Below are 25,582 nucleotides of genomic sequence, written 5' to 3' on the forward strand. Positions count from 1 at the left end.
AGATACTTAGAGCAGGTTCTGTTTTTCCTGGTTGGACCTTGACAGATATACACAGCATCAAGGATTAACAGAAACGATTTCAAGGCCAAATCACATCTGAGGGCTGCCAGGCAGATTTATTATCAAATCCTTAAACTGCAAAAATAGGACAACCTTCTTCAGAAACACCATCTGGTACCACACTATTCCTCTAATGTCTAGGCCAAATCCCTGCTGTGATGAAGTTTGCATCTGATAACCAGATAGAACCAAGCCACTCGGCCTCAAGAGCTAATGTGAGCATAGGTGTTAGTGGGTCCATGGGCCATGCCTTAGTACTGGCAGGAGACATTATTATGTTCATGGGAGAAAGAAAGGAAAAGGTTGGGAGGAAAAGGGATATTTCTAAGCAGTCACCATAATTGGATGGATTGACCCCAATTTTAGGTTGTCAGGCCACATGCTTCGTTCTCAAGGGAGGAAGTCATCTCTGTCGCTCCTCTGCCTCTTTCTTTGGGACTTAAAACAGTGCCTGCCATGTAAGGAGATGATAAATACTTACAGAATTGAATTTGTTCATTCACTCATTCATTATCTACTAAGCACCTGGTCAATTGTTGATTGCAAGTGATAGAAACCCAACTCAAATTAGCTTTAACAAAAAAGGAATTATGGTAACCTACATGATTCAAAAGTTCAAGGATATAATAGCTTTAGGCGTGGCTAAATCCAGGTGCTCAAATGAGGCATCAGGAGTTGTTTGTCCATTTCTCAGCTCTGCTTTCCACTGTGTTGGCTCCATTGCAGACAAACTCTTCCAAGGGAGGGTAGTGAGGAGGTCCTCAGTAGCTCCCCGCTGATATTCTATCAGAACAATAACTGTAGGGGAAAGAGAGAATGTGTCTTTTAATGTATTTTTAGCAAAAATCTAGTGCTTGGCATTTACCAGTTCTGATTGCCTCGGGTCTCCTGCTTCCCCTTGGCCAGGGCAGAAACCAGGGCACTTTGAATTAAACTCCCCCTGCCCCTCAGACTGTCTGCAACGCAGGAGGGGTGGCTTCCCAAAGGAAAAACAAGAATGCTTTTATCAGCAGAACAACAAATGGAGTTGAACAGGTAGGAACTGCAAATGGCCACTATGGGGACACTGATGTGATAGGCACTGTGGGCGAGGGGCAACAGCAGGGAACCCACCAGTATTTCTGTCCTCGTGGTGCTTATGTTCCAGCAAGGAAGCCTGGTGAGGACCAAGTCATTAGACTCAAGGACGTGAACCTTACCATGGTGGAAGTCCAGGATGCAAGAGGAACAGTCTCCTTGAAACGTGAGTTCACAGGCTGCCATTTGAATACTATAATATCCTCAGATTTGGACAGGCTGGAAGCTAGAAAACTGGCTTCATGCCCACATTGGACACTCAGAATTTCAGTGATGTCTTCCAGAAATCTTTGCTGAAGCTACAGTCTAACAGATTGTGGTTTACAAGAGATGCCAGGAGCCTCTGGGAGAATGGACTGTAAACAATTTGGTACATTGTGGTGGGGGAAGGGTTGAGACAAGGAGTGGAATCTGTGGGGCTGAAGTGCCCTTTGGTTCAGCTTCCAACTTTCAAGTACATTGGAAATTGTGGAATTTTTTTTTTTCTAAAAAGCTTTTAAATTTTGAGATACTTAGTTTCACCTCAAATTGTAAGAAGCAATACAGAGAGATCCATGTTTCCCCAATTTCCCCCAGTGGTAACACAAGATGGTAAAATTTGTGTTAATTGATAACACAGTTGGTTGAATGATAACATTTCAATCAATCATAGCAAGTTGACATTGATCACTTCATTGTATCTTTACAGAATTCTGGTTGAAGGGATTGATTCTCTTTCCCTCCCTTCCTCCCTCCCTCCTTCCCTTCCTTCCTTCCTTCCTCCTCCCTCCCTTCCTCCCCCCTCCCTCTCCTCCTCCTTCCCTCTCCTCCTCCCTCCCTCCCTCCTTCCCTCCCTCCCTCATTCCCTCCCTCCTCCCTCCCTCATTCCCTCCCTCCTCCCTCCCTCCCTCATTCCCTCCCTCCTCCCTCCCTCATTCCCTCCCTCCTCCCTCCCTCTTTCCCTCCTTCCCTCCCTCCCTCCTTCCCTCCCTCCCTCCTTCCCTCCCTCCCTCCTTCCCTCCTTCCTTCCTTCCTTCTCCCTCCCTTCCTCCTCCCTCCCTCCTCCCTCCTCCCTCCCTCTTTTCCTTCCTCCCTCTCCTCCCTCTCTCCCTCCCTCCCTCCTTCCTTCCTTCCTTTTCTGTTTCTGTGTTTTTGCTTCTTTCATTTGGCTTGAGTTTGATTCCTCCTTCTGGATAGGTCTTATCTCCCTAATTGGATGTTGGTCTTTGCCAAGTGGCCCTGTGTCTTCTGTGCTTTGCATGGTGCCAGGCATTAAGTTCAGGGATGGCAAGCCCTGATGCCTTTATTCATACATTCAATACTTGCTTAATGCACACCTACTTTGTGCATAGTGTGAGGGAGACAGTCATGAATCAAAGAGACACAGCCCTGTCTTCATGGAGCTTATAGTCAGCAAGGGGAAAAAGACCAGAGAAAGAAACAAGTGAGCAACTAAATAAACAAGAGGGCTACAGATTGTAATAAAGGCTGTGATGGAAATGACATGGAGATGCGTTAGGGAGGGAGGTGCACTGTGCTACTTCAGGTGGTCTGGAAGGCTGCTCTGACGGCTGACTTCTCACATAAGATATGTGTAGCTGGAGACTTGATGTTTCACCACCTCCCTTTCAATGCTTGTGACAGCTATCTCTAGTCAATCAATGCGGTAGTACCCCATATGCACTAGAAATATGTTCCCAGACCCCCAGTGGATGCCTGGAACTGTGGAATGTATGGAAGCCTGTATACAGTTTGCACTAATTTCCTTTCCCTTCTTCACAATTTCATGGATAGAAAATCCATTCTCACCATAGATCTTAACAACCTCAGCATAGGATTTTTTTTTCTTTCCACAAATTGAGAACTTTCACCATTTCACTTAAAGGAAGCACTTTATGGCTTCTCTTTGGCAATCTGAATCACCAGCATCACTACTCCTGCCCTTTGGGGCCATTATTGAGTAAAGTAAGGGCTCCTTGAACACAAGCACTGTGATGCCATGACAGTTGGCCTGATAACTGAGATGCTCCTAAATGACTAGTGGGCGAGTAGTGTATACAGTGTGGATACTCTGGACAAAGGGAGGATTCAGGTCCCAGGTGGGACAGGGTGGGGAGGAGCAGCGTGATATTTCATCACATTACTCAGAACGGCGTACAATTGAAAACTCATGAATTATTTCTGGAATTTTCCATTGAATATTTTCAGACTAGTTGACTGCAGGTAAGTGAAACAGAGGATAAGCAGGGGACTGCTGTACATACTTTTAGCAGCCACTCGTAAGGAAGTAGATGTGACACGTAAGATGAAACTTCTTTGCTTCCTTGACAGAATTGCTCCTCAAGGAACACTGGGCAAGAATGAACAAATCATCAGGCTGGGTGTGGTGGCTCTGGCCTGTAATCCCAGCACTTTGGGAGGCCGAGGCGGGCGGATCACTTGAGGTCAGGAGTTCGAGGCCAGCCTTGCCAACATGCGAAATCCTGTCTCTACTAAAAATACAAAATAATTAGCCTGGCATTGTGACACATGACTATAATCCCAGCTACTCAGGAGGCTGAGGCAGGAGAATCACTTGAACCCAGGAGGTGGAGGTTGCAGTGAGCCGAGATTGCACCACTGCACTCCAGCCTGGATGACAGAACAAGACTCCTTCTCAAAACAAACACCACAGATCATCCTCTTGTAAGAAATGTCACAGGCTGGGCGATATGGCAAAAGCCCATCTCTACAAACAAAAACAAAAATGAGCGGGGCATGGTGGCACATGCCTGTAGTCCCAGCTACTCCAGAGGCTGAAGCAGGAGGATCACTAGAGCCCAGGAAGATGAGGCTGCAGTGAGCTGAGATCCACTCCAGCCTGGGCAACAGTGCAAGACCTAGTCTCAAAAAAAAAAAAAAAAAATGGGTGGGGGGGCGCGGATGTTATGGAACTCATCAGATCAATAAAGAAATAAATCCAAGGAAAGCCTTGAACTTGCCTAAAATTTCATAGCTAGGAAGGGCAGAATAAGGATCAGAATGTAGCTGAACAGACACTAGCATAACCCAGGCATTCTGAAACTTGGGTTGCAAAAACATTACATGGCTTCATATGGTAAAAGCAGATTCCTGCCCTTGCCCCAGAGAGTCAACTGTGGTAGGTCTTATGGGGGACTCAGGAGGCTGCATTTGCAACATGCATCCTAGGGGCTTCTGATGTGGGTGATCCACAGACCAGACTCTCATAATCATTAGTCTATGGGCCACCAATTTTGCCTCGTTTCCATAACTAACCAAAGGCTCCTTCTCACGGCTGCATCTAATTTACCCACTTATTCCTGTCCGGAGGTCCAGGGCCCCCAGGTGTCCTGTGCCACTGGAAACTCTAAGTAGGGAGGTGAAATGCTGACCTAGCCCTGTGCGATTAGCTCCTGCTGCCTTCTCCAGCCTCATTGTGCTCCCCATTCTACTTGCTGCAACTCCCCAGCACCGTGCTCCCCATTCTACTTGCTGCAACCTCCCTGGCTGCTTTTCAGTCTCTGGGATACAATGATCTCAATAAGCACCTGCTGTTCCCTGCATCCAGGACATCCTTTTTTCTGTCTCTTTACCCTCTGAGCTCCTACCCACTCTTCAGATCCTAGAGCTTGTCCCTTACTGGGGGAAGACTTTCCTTTTCTTCCTGGCAGGCTGCTGGGAGAGGCAGCAAGGACTTGCCTCTCCCTGTGGCTAGGCCATAGAATTAATTTTGTTCAATTTAAGGAATGGCACCCCTTTCTTAAGACATTTTGGATGCCACATTCCAGAAAACTGTCATAATAAATATTCAAATTTATAATGTCTATGATGTGACTGGCTCCCCCTAGAGTTGTGCAGTGTACAGCCTGCCCAGCCATATGGGAGAGTCCTGTCTTGGTCAGTTCCCATCTCATTGCATCTCTTTGCATTAAGAACTTCCCCCTTGGTGGGGGCACTACTCTCAGTTGCAACCTTAAATTGCAGTATTGATTATTGTCTCTTTACCCTCCCATGGTGTAAATAGAGACTCTGTCTGGCTTTATCTATGTTTGGATCCCCAGGACCTAGAGTAGTGCTTGGTTCATACAAATCATTTAGTCAATGCTTGAAAAGCTTTTGCTTCTACAGTGCTCTCAAAGTCTCCCTCAAAGAGCTCTTTCTCTGTGTGTCTTTCCTGACCTCCCTATGCTCCCTGGACCCAGGATGTTCCAATTGTAACACATATCACAAAGTATGGCCATTGCCTGTTTTCTTTCCCCTATTTTATTTTAACCCACCCATCCCCTAACACACCAGTAAACTCTAAGCTCCTTTAGAGGAGGGGCATGCCAATTTGTTCATCTTTTGTCTTCCTCTGACTAGCCTGGTACCTGGCAGTTGCTGAACTGGGTGCTGAATGCCTGGGAGGCGAGAATGCTGCCAGTCTACCCTGAGACTGAGAGGTGTAGGGGGTGATGGCTCTGCTTAGAGGCACCTCTTAGGGTGCCCCTCACTATAAGGACAGCTCCCGGCTCACCCCATAGGGCAGAGACCCCTGTTGTGCCAGCGATTACTATAGTACAAGCCACTTCTCATTCCAACCTCATTGCCTGATATGAGAATGAATTTAGGGTATTGTCTTTCAAAGGATGTCTTTATTCAGTCCCTGCCAGTTTCCTATTCAGTTCCTGCCAATTTCCTACAATACATGGCACCTAACAAGCTTCAAGACCCAGAAGCCAGAGGCAAACAGGTGCCCCAGAATGGGTGGAACTTGCAATCCTGGGTAGCCTGTGAACCCACTTTCCCAGCCTTCACAGTCAGATCCCTGCAGAATAATAAGACCCACAAATCTTTTGTCTGGAAAATTATCTTCCTGTAACACTGGAAGCTGTTACCATGGAAATAAAATAACCTATTAGCCCAAATCTACCAAAACACGGGAGAGGCCCGGCTGCATTTCCGAGGCCCTTCATTAATAAGGAGAAAAGCAGATTAACCTTTAAGAGAATTGACAAGAATGGCCATGACTTGCCGGATTATGATTTTCATGTTGAGTTTATCTGGGCTAATATCTCAGCTTGGAGCAGCCATGCTGAGTGGAAAAGAAAGAAAGACAAGACTCAGTTTGGAAATTCAAATGCCTGCCAGGTTTGGCTGGGCTTAGGTGTGTTTTTGTCTTTTGGTCTTGGCCATCCTGGACTCCTTCCCTCCTATGGATTCCTGGGGATGCCTCCTAACTAGACTAGTACACTGAAGGGAGAGCAATTTTCCTGTCTCCTGTTGAGCAGCTGCTGAGAGAGGCAGGGAACTGCAGAGGGCTCCTACAGCACAGCCAAGATGCCAAACAGAAGCCGGAGACAGATGGAGCTGAACTCAGCCTGTCCTGGTCTGCCTCCTCCTCCCGAAGTGTCCTCAGTGCCAAATCCCAGACATGCAGGCTGCTGGGAGAGGCAGCAAGGACTTGCCTCTCCCTGTGGCTGGGCACAGAGGTTGCTGGGCACAGAGGTTGCTGGCCCCAAGCAGGGATGCTCCATGATCTCAGCAGTGCCCAGCAGCCCCAGGTGCACAGCAACCCAATACCAGGTGGCTAGTAGAGACCTGGTCCTGCACAGTTCACTGCTCCCACACCTGGTCAGCAAGAGCTGTCAGCATCTTAACTACTGGCAGGTGGGATGTGCCAGTGTCTTGACAAGTATCAAGAGAGACTCCATCCCAGGGAAACTGACAATGGCCATCCAAAGCTTGGGCTGTGCTTGACCACAGGGCACAGATTACTGGGATTTTTTTCTTCCTTCTCTTTTGATACCTTTTCTTTTTGAAGAAAGGTAGGAGAGTGGCTCTGTGAGCATCAGTCATCACTATTAAAGGCTCTGCTGCCTTGGGGACAGTGTTATGTCTTCCTCAGGTGTCTTTCATTGCCTCTGGTTACCGACACTGGGAAATGGAAGGCACCTGTTCATGTGAGCAGTGGCCTTGTGGTCTGAGACATGAGGTGAGGGAAAAAAAAAGAAGTCACCTATTCATCCTCCCATTCATGTTTAACAGGGTTGTGGTAGGGGCTGAGTGGGACTCTGTTTTCCTTGAATAAGCCCCAGTGGTCAGCCTGGGCTAACTGCCATCATGAATGAGTCGTGGATCTCAGCAGCTTCATGCAAGAGCGGGCTTACTTCTCGCTCCCGTCTCGGTCCAATCAGGGGGTGGGGCAGCTTTCAGAGGTCTAGATTCTTTCCATCTGTGACTCACTGTTCCCAGGGCTTTGGAATGCCTCACTGGATCCTAGCATCTTGCTGAGAGTTGGGAGAGGAGAATGTGGACAACCTAGAGGGGAGGTTCCAGGGGGCAGGCCACCTGCTCTTCTCCCATTGGCTAGGCACATGTCTCTCTCCCAGGGATAGGGGGATGAGAAATGTGGTTGAGCCCAGGCAGAAGAGGAGACTTCAGCAAGAGTCTCTTAACACAAATGGCAGATGCAGAGCTGAGAATAGCAGATACCCACTACCCTGAAGTCACAGTAGAGATTCTGAGTATCAGAGTGAAGGCGGTCCTAGCTATTATGCCACGTAGCATTGCCCAAGGTATGCGAGCAATTCAGATCCTTCAATGTGCTTCACATAAATGAATTTCCTTGAGCAGATATGTTTGGAAAACAATGAAAAAGACATGTTTCCTCCTGGGCATTCACATTGTGTGGTAGCATATGAAGGCTCTGACAAGTCCTGCATTAAAGAAAATCTATCATTATTTAAAACATTTCCCATAAGTACTTGACCAGGGACATGTCATTATTTTTCTGCTTGAAAATCTAGTAACAGTTCTTAGAATCAATGTTCTAAGGGACATAGTTTAAAAAACAGACCTAGTACAATCCTACCTTTTAGAAAATATGTGTATTTTTGGCACACAAGTGCATGAGGCTCAGAATGAGGATTTGACTTACCCAAGATCAAACAGCTTGCCTCAGGAGGAAGTTGCAGGCCTGCATTAGGTCCCAAGTAGACTGCTCATTTCCCCAAACCTCTCAAATTAGGTCATGACCCCCAGGAACATGAAACTGGCCAGTATATAAGCTACAGATAAGGTACAGCATGAATACAGCACATCTTCTGAGGCGGGGGCGGGGGGTGCTATTTATTCATTCATTTGGCAAATAAATGAATAAACTGTGCCTCAGTTTTCTTACCTATAAAATGGGGATCATGGAAAGATCATGCATTTAAAAGCCCTTAGCCCAGAGCTGGGGACTGTGTCTAAAAATAGACAAGCCTGGCCTCTCTCTTCATAGAAACTGCAGACCATAAAGGAGACAGATAGTTAACTAAAATAATCATGAATTGTGCAAGTACTAAGCTGAAATTGCTCGAGAGACTGATAGTGACAAGTCAGTAGTGGCTGCTGTGGATGGGATGGTCCCAGGGAAGGTTCTCTGAGGGTGTGATGTTTCTACCAACACCTGAATAATAAGGGGGACGTACTATAGCAAAGCAAAAGAAGAGCCCAGTACAGGCATTGCACATAATAGATGCTCAGTAACTATTAGTTAAGTGAATGAATGAACAAATGAATGAGTTGTGGATTGGGGTATAATGTGATATTTTGAGGTTTTCAGATAAAACACCTTGAAGTAATATCATCTTTACAACCTCAAAACACTGAAAGTGTATGTTTTCTCTTCCCACTGCTCTCTGCTGATAGGGTTAATTCAGTAGGAAAGTTCAAGATGTCTTAGAGTAGGTGATCTCAACCTTGGCATGATTGGCATTTGCCTGGGTAGTATGTCTCAGGGATTGTAGGATGTGGAGCAGCATCCTGGCCTCTACCCGTTAGGTGCCAGTAGCCTTCTCCTTGCCCCCTAGTTATGACAACTAAAAACATCACGAGTGGGGGACAAAATTACCCGTAGGTGAGAACCACTGTCCCAGTGTGATTGGACCTATTCATCTTAAACATGGAAAATGTGGACCATAAAATCACCAAACCTCCTCTCTTTCCTCCTCATGTCTGTGGCCTCCCAGAATTTGTGGCCCAATACCACAGGAATGGCCCAAGTCCACATGTCATCGTTCAGCACAGCAGCAGCTTTTCTGGCAGAGTGGTCCCAATGAGCCATATGTGTGCTTCTGTCTCCTCTTTCCCATGCCCCAGAAAAGTCCAAGTTAATTTCCAGCCATCCCATTATGACTTCTCCAGAAAGAAAGGAAGTTTCCTGGGTTTGCATTCCAGCAGAATTGCAACCTAAGCTCTTTGTACTTTTTGACATCCTGTTTCTGATTTCTGTGCTGGGCTTAAAGTAGGGAATAAACACTTTTTTGAAAGCTCTGTGCATTCCAGAGAAAATCACCCAGCAGGCTCTGAAGAAGAGAGAGGATGCAGGGACATGCTGGTGGAACGTTCCGTGCTTGCCACTGGGTGTAGAAAGAGAAAGAGCCCCAGGGTGAGCTACATGCAGGGAGTTGGGGGAAGAGAATGTGGACAACCTAGAGGGGAGGGTCCAGGGGGCAGACAACCTGCTCTCCTCCCATTGGCTAGGCACATGCAGAGACATGTGCCTAGCCAATGGGAAGAGAACATTATTATATATAATAGTAATATATAATTACATATAATAATTTATATTATATAATAATTATTATATAATATAGCTATATATAGTTATATATAACTATAACATAACATATAGTTATATATAATATATATTATATATAATATAACTATAACATATAGTTATATATAATATATATTATATATAATATATAACAATATAAGTTATATTGTTATATATCATTATTATATATAATATAAGCTATATTATATAATTATTATAATATAAGCTATATTATATAATTATTATATACAATATAAGCTATATTATATGATTATTATATACAATATAAGCTATATTATATAATTATTATATATAATATAAGCTATATTATATAATTATTATATATAATATAAGCTATATTATATAATTATTATATATAATATAAGCTATATTATATAATTATTATATATAATATAAGCTATATTATATAATTATATATAATATAAGCTATATTATATAATTATATATAATATAAGCTATATTATATAATTATTATATATAACAACATAACTTATTTTATATTTAAATATAAATATAATATATATTTTAAAATATAAATATATATATTTAAATATATATATGTTTTTAAAAGTAGGATTGTACTAGGTGTGTTTTTTAAACTGTGTCTCTTAGAACATTGACTCTAAGAAATGTTAGTAGATTTTCAACCAGAAAAACGATAGCACATCCCTAGTCAAGTATAGGGGAATGAGAAATGTAGTCTAGCCAAGGTAGGAGAGAAGCCTTCAGCAAGAGCCTCTTAACATAAATGCCGGCTACAAAGGTGAGATTAGCAGATGCCCACTACCCTGAAGTCACAGTAGAGATTCTGAGTATCAGAGTGAAGGTGGTCCTAGCTATTGTGCCATCCAGCATTACCCAAGAGAGTGTGGACAACTAGAGAGGATGCGCTTGCCAAAGCAGGAGAGAACATGTTCACAAGATACGGCTCTTCACTTGCTGGGGGTCTCTGGCAAGTCACTTAAACAGAGACTCAGTTTCCTCATTTGTAAAAGGTGAAAGATGCTACTGTTACTCGTGGGTACTGTTTACATACTGTGCTAAGCACTATGTTTTAATAATTCTTGCCCTATAGGGCTCAATGAGTTATGGTGAGGGTTATATTATATAATAATGTAGATGTAAGGGCTTTGTAAACCGTAAAGCGGTTTAAAAATCCAAGGTCTACTTAGGATCATTACCTACCTCAGATAGTAATATCTACAACAACAACAGCAACAACAAAACAAAAACCAAAACACACACACACACACACAAACACAGAACACACCCAGGAAACAAATTAACAGAGTGGTTAAGAGCTCAAGGTTCAGAGGCAACTAATCTGAAAGTCCAATTCCAGATGGGCTACACTGACTGTGTGACTTCAGGCCTATTATTCAACCTTCCTGTGCCTCAGTTTTCTCACTGTGAAGTACAGCAAAGTAGGATTTTAAAGAGAATTTAGGTCAGGCGTGGTGGTTTATGCCTGTAATTCCAGGGCACTGGGGGGCCAAGGTGGGAGGATCGCTTGAGGCCAGGAGTTTGAAACCAGCCTGGGCACTTTAATGAGACCATGTCTTTACAAAATAAAAATAATAATAAATACGTAATTAGCTGGGGGTGGTGGGACATGCCTGTAGTCCTAGCTACTCCAGAGCCTGAGGTGGGAGGATCTCTTGAGCCCAGGAGGTCGAGGCTACAGTGAGACATGATTGTGCCACTGCACTCCAGCCTGGGCAACAGAGAGAGACCATATCTCTTAAATGAATGAATGAATAAACAAACAAATACATAGAATTTAATGTGATCATGCATTTAAAGCACTCAGCACAGAGTCTGCCACTTAGTGAGCCTCCACCGACATTTGTGCTTGAAGGCTTGGGTACCAAGGGCCTTCCCCAGCTGTATCTTTAACTAGAAAAGCAGAAAAAGAGTGAATTGAGTTTATTTAATTAGAAAAGCAGAAAAGGAGTGAATTGAGTGAATTTAACTAGAAAAGCAGAAAAAGAGTGAATTGAGAGTGAATCAAGTTGGAGAAATGGGGGTGCTGAACCTGTGGAATGAAGGAAAAAAAGCCCCTACTCATGGCGTTGATTCTGGCTCAGAAGGAAAGGAATAGTAAGACGGGGTCCTTGCGTCTGCTGTGCCAAGTGCGATTGAGTGGGAGAATCCTGCCAGCAACTCTTCTCAAAGCCCACGTCTGTCTCTGCTGCCAGGATGTGCTAATCGCCTGCCTTTTTCCATTTCTCCATGTGTGCCCAGTCTGGAAGAGGCTTAGCCTTGTCCTTGGAGTTCTTCCTGTGTTCTAGGTCAGTCTCCACCACTGCACATACACACACACACCAGCAATGACCCAAGGAAGGCGGGATACCTCAACCCCAGCCAGCCCCTGCTTCCTGGAAGTGTTGACCACTCATGTCTCTGGAAGGCGCCCTCAAGCTTATGATGACGCAAGAGCAGAGATGTGTTAGTTGTAGCAGACACGTGGCCCTCTGAATCAGGGCTCCTCCAGGTTGGTGTTTTTGGGTAAGTCTTTCTGAATCTTCTTTTTCTGGCGTTATTGACAGGACCATTTGCCAGGTTTCCGATCCTTTCTGGGTTTTTTGTTGTTGTTGTTTTGTTTTTTTGAGATGGAGTCTCGCTCTATCTCCTAGGCTAGAGTGTAGTAGCACGATCTCGACTCACTGCAACCTCTGCGTCCCGGGTTCAAGCAATTCTCCTGCCTCAGCCTCCTGAGTAGCTGGGATTACAGGCATGTGCCACCACATCTGGCTAATTTTTGTATTTTTAGTAGAGATGGCGTTTCACCATGTTGGCCAGGCTGGTCTCGAACTCCTGACTTCGAGTGATCCACCCTCCTCGGACTCCCAAAGTGCTGGGATTACAGGCGTGAGCCACCGTGCCCAGCCTGATCCTTGCTGTTAATCTGAATTTCCCTGGCAGCCCTCTCTGGCTTGGAACCCCTCTGACTGCTCCTAGGTTGCAGTCTCCCCACAATCAGACCCCGAGGTGAAGATTTGAGTGCAAGTGGTTTATTTGGGAAGAAGGGCAAATAGGGGAGCGAGGATGTTGAGATGGGGAAGGGAAACAGGCCAGGAGGGGCACTGACAGGCAAGTTCTTGTGGTCAGTTGAGCTCATTCTGGAGAGCTCTGGGACATAGTGTGGAAGGTGCCTTCAAGTTATCCTACCTGGGGGCATGGACTGGGTGTTGGGCCACCCATCCGTATTGTTTGGGGGCTCAGAGGCCAAGGAAAATGCCCAGAAGCAGAGAGACCCAGCAGTGTGCAGCACCTGCTTTCGTGGGTGGAGCTGAGAGCTGAGGGCTTATGGCAGGGCCCCAATACTGCCTGCCCCTCTTCCCAACAACATTTCTCAAATCTCAGGACCCTAGACACAAGCCCAGCCTCTGCTGTGTGGGGGAAGCAGGATGTCAGGGGACCGTGACTCCACCACAGCTTCCCAGAGGGGGAACCAGGTTGCAACTGTTGAAATATTGATGGAACTCTAAAAAATATGTGGAATCCGCTAAGGAAATTGCAAAACATCGGTCACGGTTCTGTTTATTTGGTGCCTCTCTAACCATGGCAAATTTTTCATCAGGAGAGAAAATTAAAACTAAGTAAAACCATGAGCACTCTCTCTTGGGAGAGGCCCAGAACTCATTTCTCTGCCTGTTCCCAGCCAGCCCCTCAATGCTAATATTGAAATTTAAAAAAATAAAATATGCTTGTTTTTTTCAGACTCAAAGATCTTCCTCCCTCTCTTGTTACACTGGCAGCCTGGTCTGGGAAAGGTGCTGGACGTCGCTTCATCCTGTTCTCCCTGGATGATCTCTGCCAACTGGTATGAAGTGATGCCCTCTGACTGGCTGGCGTGCAACTGAGTTCTCTCCCACCTTGCTGCCTGCATTACCCTGGACAGATGTGCAAGTCCTAGGTGCCCTGGTTTCTTCATCTTTAAGGTGCTGGTAATAATAGAATCTACCTCTTAGGGTTATGATGAGGATTAAATGAGATGATATAAGCCCATGCCAAGCACGTGCATGCACAGAGTGAGTTCCCAGTAAATATTAGCTCTCATTATTATTAATATCCAGGGCCCCACCTTGAGGGTGGAGGGGTGGGCTATAACCCCCAACTCCTTTTTTAAAAAATAGTTTTAGTTCTGTGGGTCCCACTCAACATTTGTCATTGACTATCCCAATAGGTCCATTAAACATTTATGCAGATAAAACCCTGGTGGCCTGCCCATGATCTCTGGACCTGCTGGAGTTGCAGGAGAGAACTCTACAGAAGCCTAGCAACATTTTCCCAGGTATCAAGAGAAGGGAGGTAATTCTCAGTCAAGTGCAACTACACCTCAGGGTCAGGTTTTATCCCCATGCTAATCCCAGCATTTGGGAGTCAGTGTTAAGAGGAGCATGGAGAAGGGAGAGATTAATTCCAGCCAAGGGGGTCACTACTTAAACCACATCTGCATCATTCTATTTCTCCTGGGATGTCACACTTTGCTGGGTATTGGCAAATAGATATATTTTTAAAATACACAGATCCATTTCTGGGCCATATAGGATGCTATGTGTAGGTGAAGTGTGTGCTGAGAAGAGGGCTGGTAAGAGGTGAGGAAACCACTTAAATTCCTAAAGCATCTAATGCAAGGGGCTCAGGAAATACTAATGAAATTGAATTAATGAGAATATTAGACCATAAGGCTGTGCATATTGGATCAGGCCATTTGGTTGTGCATAATCATATTTTAGCAGCAGGTAACATCTCAAGCTCTCTGGAATTTTAAGCCCCAAATGGAGATGGAAATGCCCTCCTTTTAGAAAGCTACTGTGAGTGAGAGGAGGATGCCTGAAATCTCAAACCACAGGACTCACAAAAATTGGCATTCGGGAAATCACCAAAGCTCTTCCTGCTCTCCCAGTGCCAGTCCACATCTGGTGTCCTGGATCAGGGACTTCAGGTTGCCCTGTCGATAGCAGCTGTCTCCTGGGACTGGGAATTTAGCAGCCTCCTGTTCATTCGTAATTTTATTTGCTTTGGCCAAGACATCAGAACAGAGGTGTTAGATGTGGTCCCTGTTTAAATGTACCTCACATGGGAGACTGATTAGGAAATCGGAGCAATTCGTGGTTATGAATATTCAAGGTGGAGGAAAAAACAAACAGGGTTTGTGGGGCATGTAACTGAAGACAAATAAATACTCAACCAGAGAATCAGGAATGGAGCCCAGGGATCATGATTGCCTTAGCCATAAGCTATCTGGAAGATCAGGGTGGAGGACTTGTCTGCCATGTAAAATGCTGTGTTCCCAGCACCTAGCACAATGCTGTCACCCAGTGGGTGCTACGTAAAGATTTATCAAATAAACAATAGAATTGGCCCACAGGTTAGAAACCCCTGCCCTGCAGATGTGATTGTTTATCATAAATGAGGTTTTTAAAAAGTTTTTAAGTGCTGTGGTATGCAAAATTCTAAACCTGGACCCCCCACTCCCCACCCACAAATTCCCATCTCCTGGATATTTAATGAGACATGAGTCTACACACTGCTGGGAAGGGACTTTGCTGATGGGATTAAAGTGGCAAGTCAGTCAACCTTAAATTACAAAAATTATTCAGGTAGGCCTGACCCAATTAGGTGAAACCTTTAAAAGTAGAGTTTTTCCTGTCTGGTAGCGGAAGGAAAGTCAGAGAGATTCAAAGCACAAGAAAGCTTGCACGTGCCTTTGCTGCCTTTGAAGACTGGATCATGTGGGAGGATCTTTTCCGGCCAGCGGTAGATAGAGCATGGTGGTTAGGAACGTGGAATTGGAACCACACTGCCTAGATTCAAATCCCAGCTCTGTCATTTTGCCAGGCGAAAGACCTCGGGTAAGTTATGTCATCTCCCTGTGCCTTGGTTTCCTCATCTGTGAAATGGGGAAAATTACAGTACTTCATCACCAGGTCATGGTGAGAAGCAAGTAAGGTAAAACACGTAAAGTGCTTAGAACAGTGTCTAGCACACAGTACATGCTTTATAAAACCTGTTATTATTATTTTAAGACATTGCTTTCTTAGAATGTCCCCCAACACCTAGGATCTGGGAAGGCTGTGTCCATAAACCCACAGGGCAACAATCAGCCAAAGCTGCCCCTTTGACACCACCATTCCTGGTTTCTTCATGTGCACCCCTCCTGGCTCATTGTGTTTCCGGCCTAGCCCTTGTAGGCATTTGGGCTTGCAATCCTTGACCCTAGATTGTTGCCTAGGCAGGCAAGCCAAGACATCATTCATTAGCTGAGTGGGTATAGTCTTCTCCTAAGCCCTCCTCCGTTTTTCTTTGGAAGGATTTAGAGGGCTGGCTAGAGTTTGGCTTGAAAGGATTTGAGCAAAGACACTTGTGGGCCTTTGAACTGAAGATCCTGATGGAGGAAGGAAAAGTGGCCCAGGAGGGCTCTTGAGCATCTAATCCATTTGGGGCTGTCATTGCCTCTCTGCTTTGTAAAATAAAGGATAACAAGAACCCTATGAAAGATGCCATCATCCCTCTGGTGGCTCCAAAGCCCAAGCCCACTAGACATTCTGAATTGTGAATGCTGGCTGCTCAAGGGCCCTCTCGCCTCTCTCTTCTGTGGTCCTCGATGATCTCCTGGTCCTGGATCCTTGCCAAGAAGGAAGAGAAAAATGCCTCTCCAAGCCTGAAGTCATCTCCCTATCTCAGGTCCAATTAGCCCAGAGCAGTGGGGATGCTGTGTGTGTGAGCAGCCAGGGCAGAGAGTGCTTTCCAGCCCACAGGCAGGTGGACCAGGAGGAGGCCAGCATTTGTTTTCAGTCTAAAGGAGAGCCCAGGGTGGGGACCCCAGGCAGCTCCCATCCTGCCTCTCAAGGGTAATCTGGGAGGATGAGAAAATGCTCCATGGCTACAATACCTCAGTTTCCCTCCCTTCTTAGACTATGACCTCCCCAGGCTGTGAAGATGAACTGCTGAAAACAAACCAACCACCATCTGGTTTTCAGCCTCAATTTGGAGCAAAAGCAGAGGAGTAGACCAGTTGGCTGCACATCTCCCCAACACCCTCCCACCCTTTTCCCTTTTTCTCTCAGACTTGTTCCTAGAACTCAAGCTTGTGTGTAGTACAAGAATGTTTTGAAATATTTGATGATGTGCTTATTCTTCCTTGCTCTCCCCTTTTAGGATTCTCTCTCTCTCTCTCTGTCTTCCACAAAGTCTTGCTATTCAAAGTGAGATTGTGAGGCCAGGCGTGGTGGCTCAGGCCTGTAATCCTAGCACTTTGGGAGGCTGAGGCGGATGGATCACTTGAGTCTGGAGTTCGAGACCAGCCTGGCCAAAATGGCGAAACCCCGTCTCTATTAAAAATACAAAAAATTACCTGGGCATGGTGGCACACATCTGTAATCCCAGCTACTTGGGAGGCTGAGGCAGGAGAATTCTTGAACCGGGGAAGTGGAGATTGCATTGAGGTGAAATCATGCCACTGCACTCCAGCCTGGGTGACAGAGTGAGACTCTTGTCTCAAAACAAAACAAAACAAAACAAAAACCAAAGTGGGTTTGAGAGCTTCCTGGGCCACCAGCATTGGCATTGCCTGGGAGTTTGTTAGAAATCTGGAATCTTAGACTTACTCCACACCTCTTGAGTCAGAAACTGCAGTTGAGTGTAGTCATGTGCTGAATAATGATGTTTTGGCCACAGGCCAAACATCTTATCTTCAAATCTTATGACGTCAAATTTTATGACGGTGAGCTCATAAGATTATAATGAAGCTGAAAACTTCCTTCATCTAGTGATGTAGGCACCTTAACATCGTAGCATTACTCATATATTTTTGGTGATGCTGGTGTAAACAAACTGATATGGTTTGGCTATGTCCCCACCCAAATGTCATCTTGAATTCCCACATGTTGTGGGAGGGGCTTGGTGGGAGATAAGTAATCGTGGGGGCAGGTCTTTCCCATGCTGTTCTCGTGATAGTGAATAAGTCTTGTGAGATCTGATGGTTTTGAAAAACAGGAGTCTCCCTGCACAAGCTTTCCTTTTGCCTGCTGCCATCCATGTAAGGCATGATTTGCTGCCTTCCACCATGATTGTGAGGCCTCCCCAGACATGTGCAACTGTAAGTCCAATAAACCTCTTTCTTTTGTAAATTGCCCAGTCTTAGATATGTCTTTATCAGTAGCATGAAAATGGACCAATAAACAAATCTACACTGCCAGTCGTATAAAAGGATAGTGTATATGACTATGCTCGATATAGAATACTTGATAACAGATGACTATATTACTGATTCATGAACTTACTATACTATATTTTTATTGTTATTTAGATTATACTCCTTCTACTTATTAAAAAAATTAAATGTAAAACAGCCTCAGGCAGGCCATTCAGGAGGTATTCCAGAAGAAGACATTGTCATCATTGGAGATGACAGCTCCATGTGTATTATTGCCCTTGAAGACCTTGAGTGGGACAAGATGTGGAAATAGAAGACAGTGATATTGATAATCCTGACCCTGTGTAGGCCTAGGCTGATGTGTGTTTGTGCCTTAGTTTTTGTTGTTGTTGTTGTTGTTTTTATTTTTATTTTTTAAGAAGGAGTCTCATTCTGTTGCCAGGCTGTAGTGCAGCAGTGTGATCTCGGCTCACTGCAACCTCCACCTCCTGGGTTCAGGCAATTCTTCTGCTCAGCCTCCCGAGTAGCAGGACTACAGGCGCATGCCACCATGCCCAGCTAATTTTTGTATTTTTAGTAGAGATGGGGTTTCACCATGTTGGCCAGGATGATCTTGATCTCTTGACCTCGTGATCTGCCTTGGCCTCCCAAAGTGCTGGGATTACAGGTGTGAGCCACTGCGCCCGGCCCTGTTTTGTTTTTGTTTTGTTTTTGTTTTATTTTTTTTTGAGATGAAATCTTGCTCTGTTGCCCAGGCTGGAGTGCAGTGCACAATCTCAGCTCACTGTAGCCTCCGCTTCCCAGGTTCAAGTGATTCTCGTGCCTCAGCCTCCCAAGTAGCTGGGTTTACCGCTGCACACTACCACACTTAGCTAATTTTTGTATTTTTAGTAGAGACAGCGTTTCGCCGTTTTGGCCAGGCTGGTCTTGAACTCCTGACCTCAGGTAATCCGCCCGCCTTGGCCTCTCAAAATGCTGAGATTATAGGCATGAGCCTCCGTGCCTGGCCTGTGCCTTAGTTTTTAAAAAATCATTTTAAAAATTAAAAAAAAGAAAAAACTGTATACAATAAGAATATATGAAGAAAGATTAAAAGAAGTTTTTTTTTATTTTTAGTGGACATGGGATTTCACCATGTTGGTCAGGCTGGTCTTGAACTCCTGACCTCAAATGATCTTCCTGACTCTGCCTCCCGAAGTGTTGGGATTACAGGTGTGAGCCACCATGCCTTGCCAAGAAAGAAAATATTTTTGTATAGCTGTACAATGTGTTTGTGTTGTAAGCTAAGTGTTAATACATAAGAGTTAAAAAGTTTATAAAATAGTAATAAAAAAGATATAGTAAGCCAAGGGAAAGAAAAATATTCTTTTGTAGATTTAATGTCGCCTAAGCGTCCAATGTGTATAAGGTCTACAGTAGTGTACAATAATGTCCTAGGTCTTCACATTCACTCACTGACTCACTCAGAGCAACTTCCAGTCCTGCAAACTCCATTCATGGTAAGGGCCCTATACGGGTGTCCCATTTTAAAATCTTTTAAATTGTGTTTTTACTGTTCCTTTTCTATGCTCAGATATGTTTAGATGCACAAATACTTACCATTGTGTTACAATATCCTGCAATATTCAGTACAGTCACATGCCATAGAGGTTTGTAGCCCAGGAGCAATAGGCCATACCGTACAGCCTAGGTATGTAGTAGGCTCTGCCATCTAGGTTTATGTAAGAGTTTGGACTCTGCTCTGTGATATTTGTGCAATGACAAAATTACCTGATGACACATTTCTCAGAGTTCATTCCCTCACTGAGCCATGTTTAATTGTATTATCCCTAGGGGATTGATGTGAGCATTAAAATTTGAGAAGCAATCCCTAGGCTGGGGCTCTTCCTCCCTGGCCCAGATGGACAGAGTCACCCACTGCTTTGGGGGAAAGAAGAAAACAAAGCAGGAAGAGGGATGCAAATTCCTGACTACCAAGTTTTTAAAAATCCACTTGCTTAAATTTAAGGCAGAAATCATAGTGCATATACCTGCAGAACACATTTTTTCTCTGCTGTCAGATAAATTAAGACTCCACCCCTGAAGGAGAGAGGAAGAAGAGGGACCATGGAGACAGGAGCTAAGTGAGATCAAGAGGCTCCAGGTCTTGGGAGTGATGCCATTCATCCCAGTGCCAGGGAGCCACATGGCTGCCCAGTTTGTGCCCAGTTGTCCTCCTCATGGCCATCTGCTAGGGCACACTCATGGTCATGTTGCCAGCCAATCAAACAGAAGGACTGAGGCTCTTCTGCAGCCAGAGAATTTGCTTTAGCCACTGTCTGACTATGCAGACCCATGTGGGCCACAGCACCCCCGGAATAGAGTATGGGGCCCTAGATACCTTCAGAGGTAATGTGACCAAGAGGAAAAGCTCCGTTAGGAACAAGACCTCACCATGTCAAAGACATCCAGCGACGCATTCTACACTTTTGATTTGGTTTCCCCCTTGCATGTCCCATTATGTGAAGAGAAGGCTCTGGAACTTCCAACTTCATCCTTCATGGGAAAAAATGGAAATAATGAAGGTGACTTAATAGCATAATTGCTTGTCACAGCTGGGAATGACCTTAGAGTCATTCAAACCATATAAAAAGATCTCTTTCTTCCATCTGTCCATCCTTTCTTCTATCTCTTCCTTCCATCTTTCCATCCATCCATCCATCCATCCATCCATCCATCCATCCATCCATCCAGACTTTCATTAATTGGACAAGCGTTTATTGAGTATCTCCTACTAGTCAGGAATCAGGCTAGGCACTGGGGGATCTATTGCTTGGCAAAAGCAGATATAGATCCTGCCCTGGAACCCCTGGCCCGTTATTGCTTTGTCTCATTCAGCCACTCACCACCTACTGGAAGAAGGGAAACAGAGGATCTCTGAGCTCAGAAAAGTGTGACGGATTAGTTTTCCAAGAGATAAATTGGGAGAAGCATGCCTCCCTTTAAAAAGTCACTTTGCTAGCAATAGCTAACAGTTTTTAAGGTCTTGCTTTATGCTACATGAAGAGAATGCATTAAAGCATCACACTAAGCCCTATTACATAATTTTTTAATCCTCGCAACAACTTTTAAGAGTTGGTTCTATCATTAATCCCATTTTACAGATGCAGACACTGAGTCTTGGAAGGTTAAAAGACTTGCCCAACATGATTGAAACTAGTAAGTGGTAGAGCTGGGGTCTGAATCCCAGGCTTTACTTGGGATAGGAAACATGGCGTTGAAATACTGCAAGACAGCCATGACCCTCCAGAGAGCCTGCTTCATATGCACACAAGTAGTGAAGTGGCACAGAACCTGGCTCAGAGGCCCACATTTGGGGATTAATGCTCCAGAGTTGTCACCTTGAAACTCCTAATAATTATACCTTTGATTTTGGGTTTTGTAAGCCGATTTTGATGGGACTGTGGAGCTGTCCTGCTGCTGCCTTTTCACCTCGTCATCTCCCCAGGATGAGTTCTCCGTCACTCGCTCCTGTGCCCCATAACACCCTGATACTGCTTGGCCTCTCTTTCTCTCTCTCTCTCTGCCACTCCCCCAGTGACTACAGCCACCGCCACCACCAGGTGTCCCTAAGCATCGTCCAATGATTGATGCTGCCTTCCAGCCCCAAGAGAGGCCTAGGCGCTGTCATGGGAAGAGTGAACTTGGGTGCATGCACTTAGTGGCATCCAGGAGCAAGATATGGCTGCATCTCGGCATGCCTGGTACACAGCTTGGCAGGAGCAAGCCTCTGCCCACCTGACCCATACCAGTGTGCCCAGCATGGAGGTTGCAATCCTTGAGGGTTGCCTGTCCACTGTGGGTTGTGGTGGCTGGCCAGTAGGAAGGAGAGAATGGCTTCTCTGCCCTTGGCTGGGGTGCAGGCGTCAGTCTGGTGGCTGCTGGGAGTGGGAGCCTAGCAGGTGGGGCTGAGGGCTGGCATGTGCTGAGTCACAGGATTCCCAGTACCTGTGACAGTCACACTGTCTGCGTGAGTATTCCTTTGCCTGAGGAGATGGCACATTAAATAATAAATAAAAACAGAAGTTGGGGAGAGAAAAGGAACAAGAGACAAAAAGACAGACAGTAGAAGAGTAGAAGAGTGGACAAAGTTTTCTATTTCAGTTCCTTTGATTGCACCTTTATCCTGATTTATGAACAAGGGGTCCTGTGTTTTTACTTTGCACTGGACCTTACAAATGATGTCACTGGGCCCCAAACCGCACCACAGACTGTTGTGCCGGCAGTGAGGGTCCTTCACCCACTAAGCCTCCAAGAGAACCTTTTCTCACTCCCCTCCCAAAAAGGAGAGACTGTTCCTTTAAAAAGACCCCTCCCTACCCCCGCCCCATCTAAATCTCAGTGCTCCAATTTGGAAGTTTCTCTCAGGCTAGGTCTACATGCATTCCATCTGTCTAGCTTCTTCAGGTTCATTCCCTTATATGTTACTTTACTTAGCTTTTAATGCTCATATTTGTTGGGTGCTTGCCATGTTAAACCCTTTACACAGAATGTCTCATTTAATTCTCACAGCAGCCCTGTGAAATACATGCTACTATTATGCCTGGTTGCATATGGGAAAACTGAAGCTTGAGAGGCTAAAGGGTTAGCCCAGTGAAAATGAGGACCTTTCTGCAGTCTCTTTGCACATCCTTTGTCTGTTCATCCCAGCACGCCTTGCACTTGCTACCACCTGTCTTTGCCGACAGTTTCCATTTCATAAAGTAGCCTTTCTTCTCATTCCCTTCTAGGGCCAAACTACCTTCATGGAACTAAAGTTCATGGATTTTCTAGAGTTATTCTTAACACATTTCAGAGGTGCCTGGGATCTGCCCTGGACAAGCTTCCTGGAGTTAGAAGGACTGGCTGCTCGTCCTGGGAAACACTTTCTGGAAAGAGGAGATACTGGGAACACATTAAAAAAAAAAAAAAAAAAAAAAACATTGGGAATATATGGCTTGGGTGAGACATTTCAAATATCACCCCTCCATGCCACCAACAGGCAAAGACTTAGTCCCAGCTGCCCAGTTATTTACCAAAGGAAGTCTGCCGCAGGTAGGCACACTGGAGACTTTCTTCTGTAGGCCTTTCATTGCCAGGAGGCACCCAGAGAATGTACAGATTACAAGCCCCATCACCTCAAGCCAACTTGCAGAGGGATTGCTGAATAGAGCTCTCTTTGGAGGCCAAGCCAGGATTACAGTAATTGCAGGCCGGCTGCCGGCTCTCTGGCGGCAGTGCCCGGTGGAGGCTGCCAGCTGGCCCTGCTAATTACCTGTCGCCCAGGATAGGGAGGAGAACATGAGAAAAAACTGACGAGGCCCAGACAGAAGGCACTGGAGCATGGCAGGCTGGCATCTCCAGGATCCAGGCCTCCCAGCCGGCCCCATGGCTATGGCTCTCCTGTTGCAGAGAATGACTTGGCATGTTTCTACCTTGTTCCTCCCAAACAGCTCCCTCGCGCAGTCCTGCCTGTCTCCCCTTCAGAGCAATAAACCTCTCTAGTCTAGAGTTTTCCCTGGGACACTACAGGAATTGCTGAGAGTGGGGTTTTGGGCAGAAGCTCAGAGAAGGCGAGAGAAAGAAACCCTTTCTAGACTAGTGCTGCTCAATTTAACATAAGCCACAAATGTAATTTTAATTTTTTTAGTAGCTATATTAAAAAGAAAAGGTAGGCCGGGCATGGTGGCTCATGCCTGTAATCCCAGCACTTTGGGAGGCTGAGGCGGGTGGATCACCTGAGGTCAGAAGTTCAAGACCAGCCTGGTCCACATGGTGAAACTGCGTCTTTACTAAATATACAAAAAATTAGCTGGGCGTGGTGGCAGTCACCTGTAATCCCGGCTACTCCGGAGGCTGAGGCAGGAGAATTGCTTGAACCCGGGAGGCGGAGGTTGCAGTGAGCTGAGATCGTGTCATTGCACTCCAGCCTGGGCAACAAGAGCAAAAACTTCGCCTCAAAAAAAATAAAATAAAATAAAATAAAAAAGAAAAGAAAAGGTAAAAAGAAACAGGTGACGTTAATTTCAGTAATATGGGTATATTTTATTTAGCCCAATATATCTAAAATATTATTTCAACATGTAATAATGTTTTTAAAGTATTGAGATATTTTACATTATTTTCTTGGTACCAAGTATTGAAAATCCAGTGTGTATTTTACATGTTAGAGCACATGTCCATTAGGACTAGCCCATAGCCACACAGGGCCAGTGACTACCATGCTGGCCAGCACAGCTTCAGATGCGATGGAAAATACAACTCAAAGCTTACCTACAGGCTTTCTTTAGCCATATTTGGGTTTTGTCCCCAAACTTCCAGTCTTTCTTCTGAGCTTGACATTTGCTCTCCAAGTCTTAGATCCCTGCTCCTCCCGCTGTGGGCCAAGGACAACAGCACTGGACATTCACCTTGGAGCTTGGTCAAAATGCAGAATTTCAAGTTCCCACCAGGACCTACTGCACCAGAGTCTGCATTTCACCAAGATCTCCAGGTGACTTGAATAGTCAGTTTGAGAAGCGCTGCTCTAGGCTTCTCCCTCTACCCGTCCCTCCTGATTGCATTTGAACTGGTGCACCTGGTCATTCACTTCAATCTTGGGCTCCTTTTTGCCTGGATTCCTTTTTCCATCTTCCAAAACTTTGGCTTTTGCCAGATGTAGATGACACTTGCATTATCTGCTTCTGTCTCTGGGCTGCAGAAAGGCAAAAGTGGAAATTATCAACCACAAGTGAAAATGACAACTTGTCTACCACTTATTTGATACTTTCTATGAGCCAGGCCCCATGCTCAGCACTTTGCATGCATAATCTCACAGAATTCTCACCGGATTTTAGAACCTGGTGCATTATTACATGCATTTTAGAAACAAAGCCCAGAGACTAACATCCACACACAGCTAATTTCTGGTGGAGTAAGAATGAAACCGTGAATCTGCCTGATTGGGAAGCCCATATACTTTGACTAGGTTGAAGTTAAAGTTGTTTTAATGTGGGTGGTGGCAAAGGCGGGTGTATTAGTCCGTTTTCACGCTGCTGATAAAGATATACCCGACACTGGGTAATTTATAAAGAAAAAGAGGTTTCGTGGACTCACAGTTCCACGTGGCCAGGGAAGAGGCCTCACAGTCATGGTGGAAGGCAAAACGCACGTCTCACATGGCAGCAGGCAGGAGGGAGCTTGTGCAGGGAAACTCCCCTTTATAAAACCATCAGATCTCGTGAAACTTATTTACTATCATGAGAACAGCATGGGAAACACCCCCGACCCCATGATTCAATTACCTCCCACCAGGTCCCTCCCACACCACGTGGGAATTGTGGGAGCTACAATTCAAGATGAGATTTGGGTGGGGACACCACCAAGCCATATCAGTGGGGGTACTTACTCTTGTTCAGAAAGCCTTTCATTCTGATTTGTCCATTTTCCATGGTCTTCCTCACAATGGTAGCTACATACTTTGTTGTTTTTGAACTCCCACCTCACCAACCTGACCTTCTGAAGATAACTTCTCCTTCTAAGGGAAACTTGAAACCATCTCACATGAATGTCCTCAGTTTTCCTCTTCTCAGTCTCAAAATCTCCATGTGTCTGCTTTGCCTTGATTTGGCTTTGTTTCATGGCTTCCCAGGCAACCTTCTGACTTTGGGATTGCAAGCTAGCTTCAACCAGGCACTTTC

General features: G+C 45.2%; 1 long non-coding RNA gene across 3 annotated transcripts; it reads right to left on the reverse strand.

Annotated features, from left to right (window-relative positions):
* Positions 1-12: 12 nt before the first annotated feature.
* Positions 13-25,582, reverse strand: LOC129532319 (uncharacterized). Of its 3 annotated transcripts, none has more exons than XR_008678003.2 (4): positions 25,291-25,582; positions 24,177-24,597; positions 20,319-20,420; positions 13-858 (listed from the first exon to the last, which is right to left on the reverse strand). It is a non-coding gene; the product is annotated as an uncharacterized lncRNA (long non-coding RNA). The 3 variants fall into 3 exon arrangements; XR_008678004.2 differs by lacking the exon at positions 25,291-25,582 and having other exon boundaries at positions 13-511; positions 663-858; positions 24,177-24,678; XR_008678002.2 differs by lacking the exon at positions 25,291-25,582 and having other exon boundaries at positions 24,177-24,678.

Source organism: Gorilla gorilla, chromosome 2 (assembly GCF_029281585.2).
Source record: "Gorilla gorilla gorilla isolate KB3781 chromosome 2, NHGRI_mGorGor1-v2.1_pri, whole genome shotgun sequence".
NCBI classification, from domain to species: domain Eukaryota; kingdom Metazoa; phylum Chordata; class Mammalia; order Primates; family Hominidae; genus Gorilla; species Gorilla gorilla.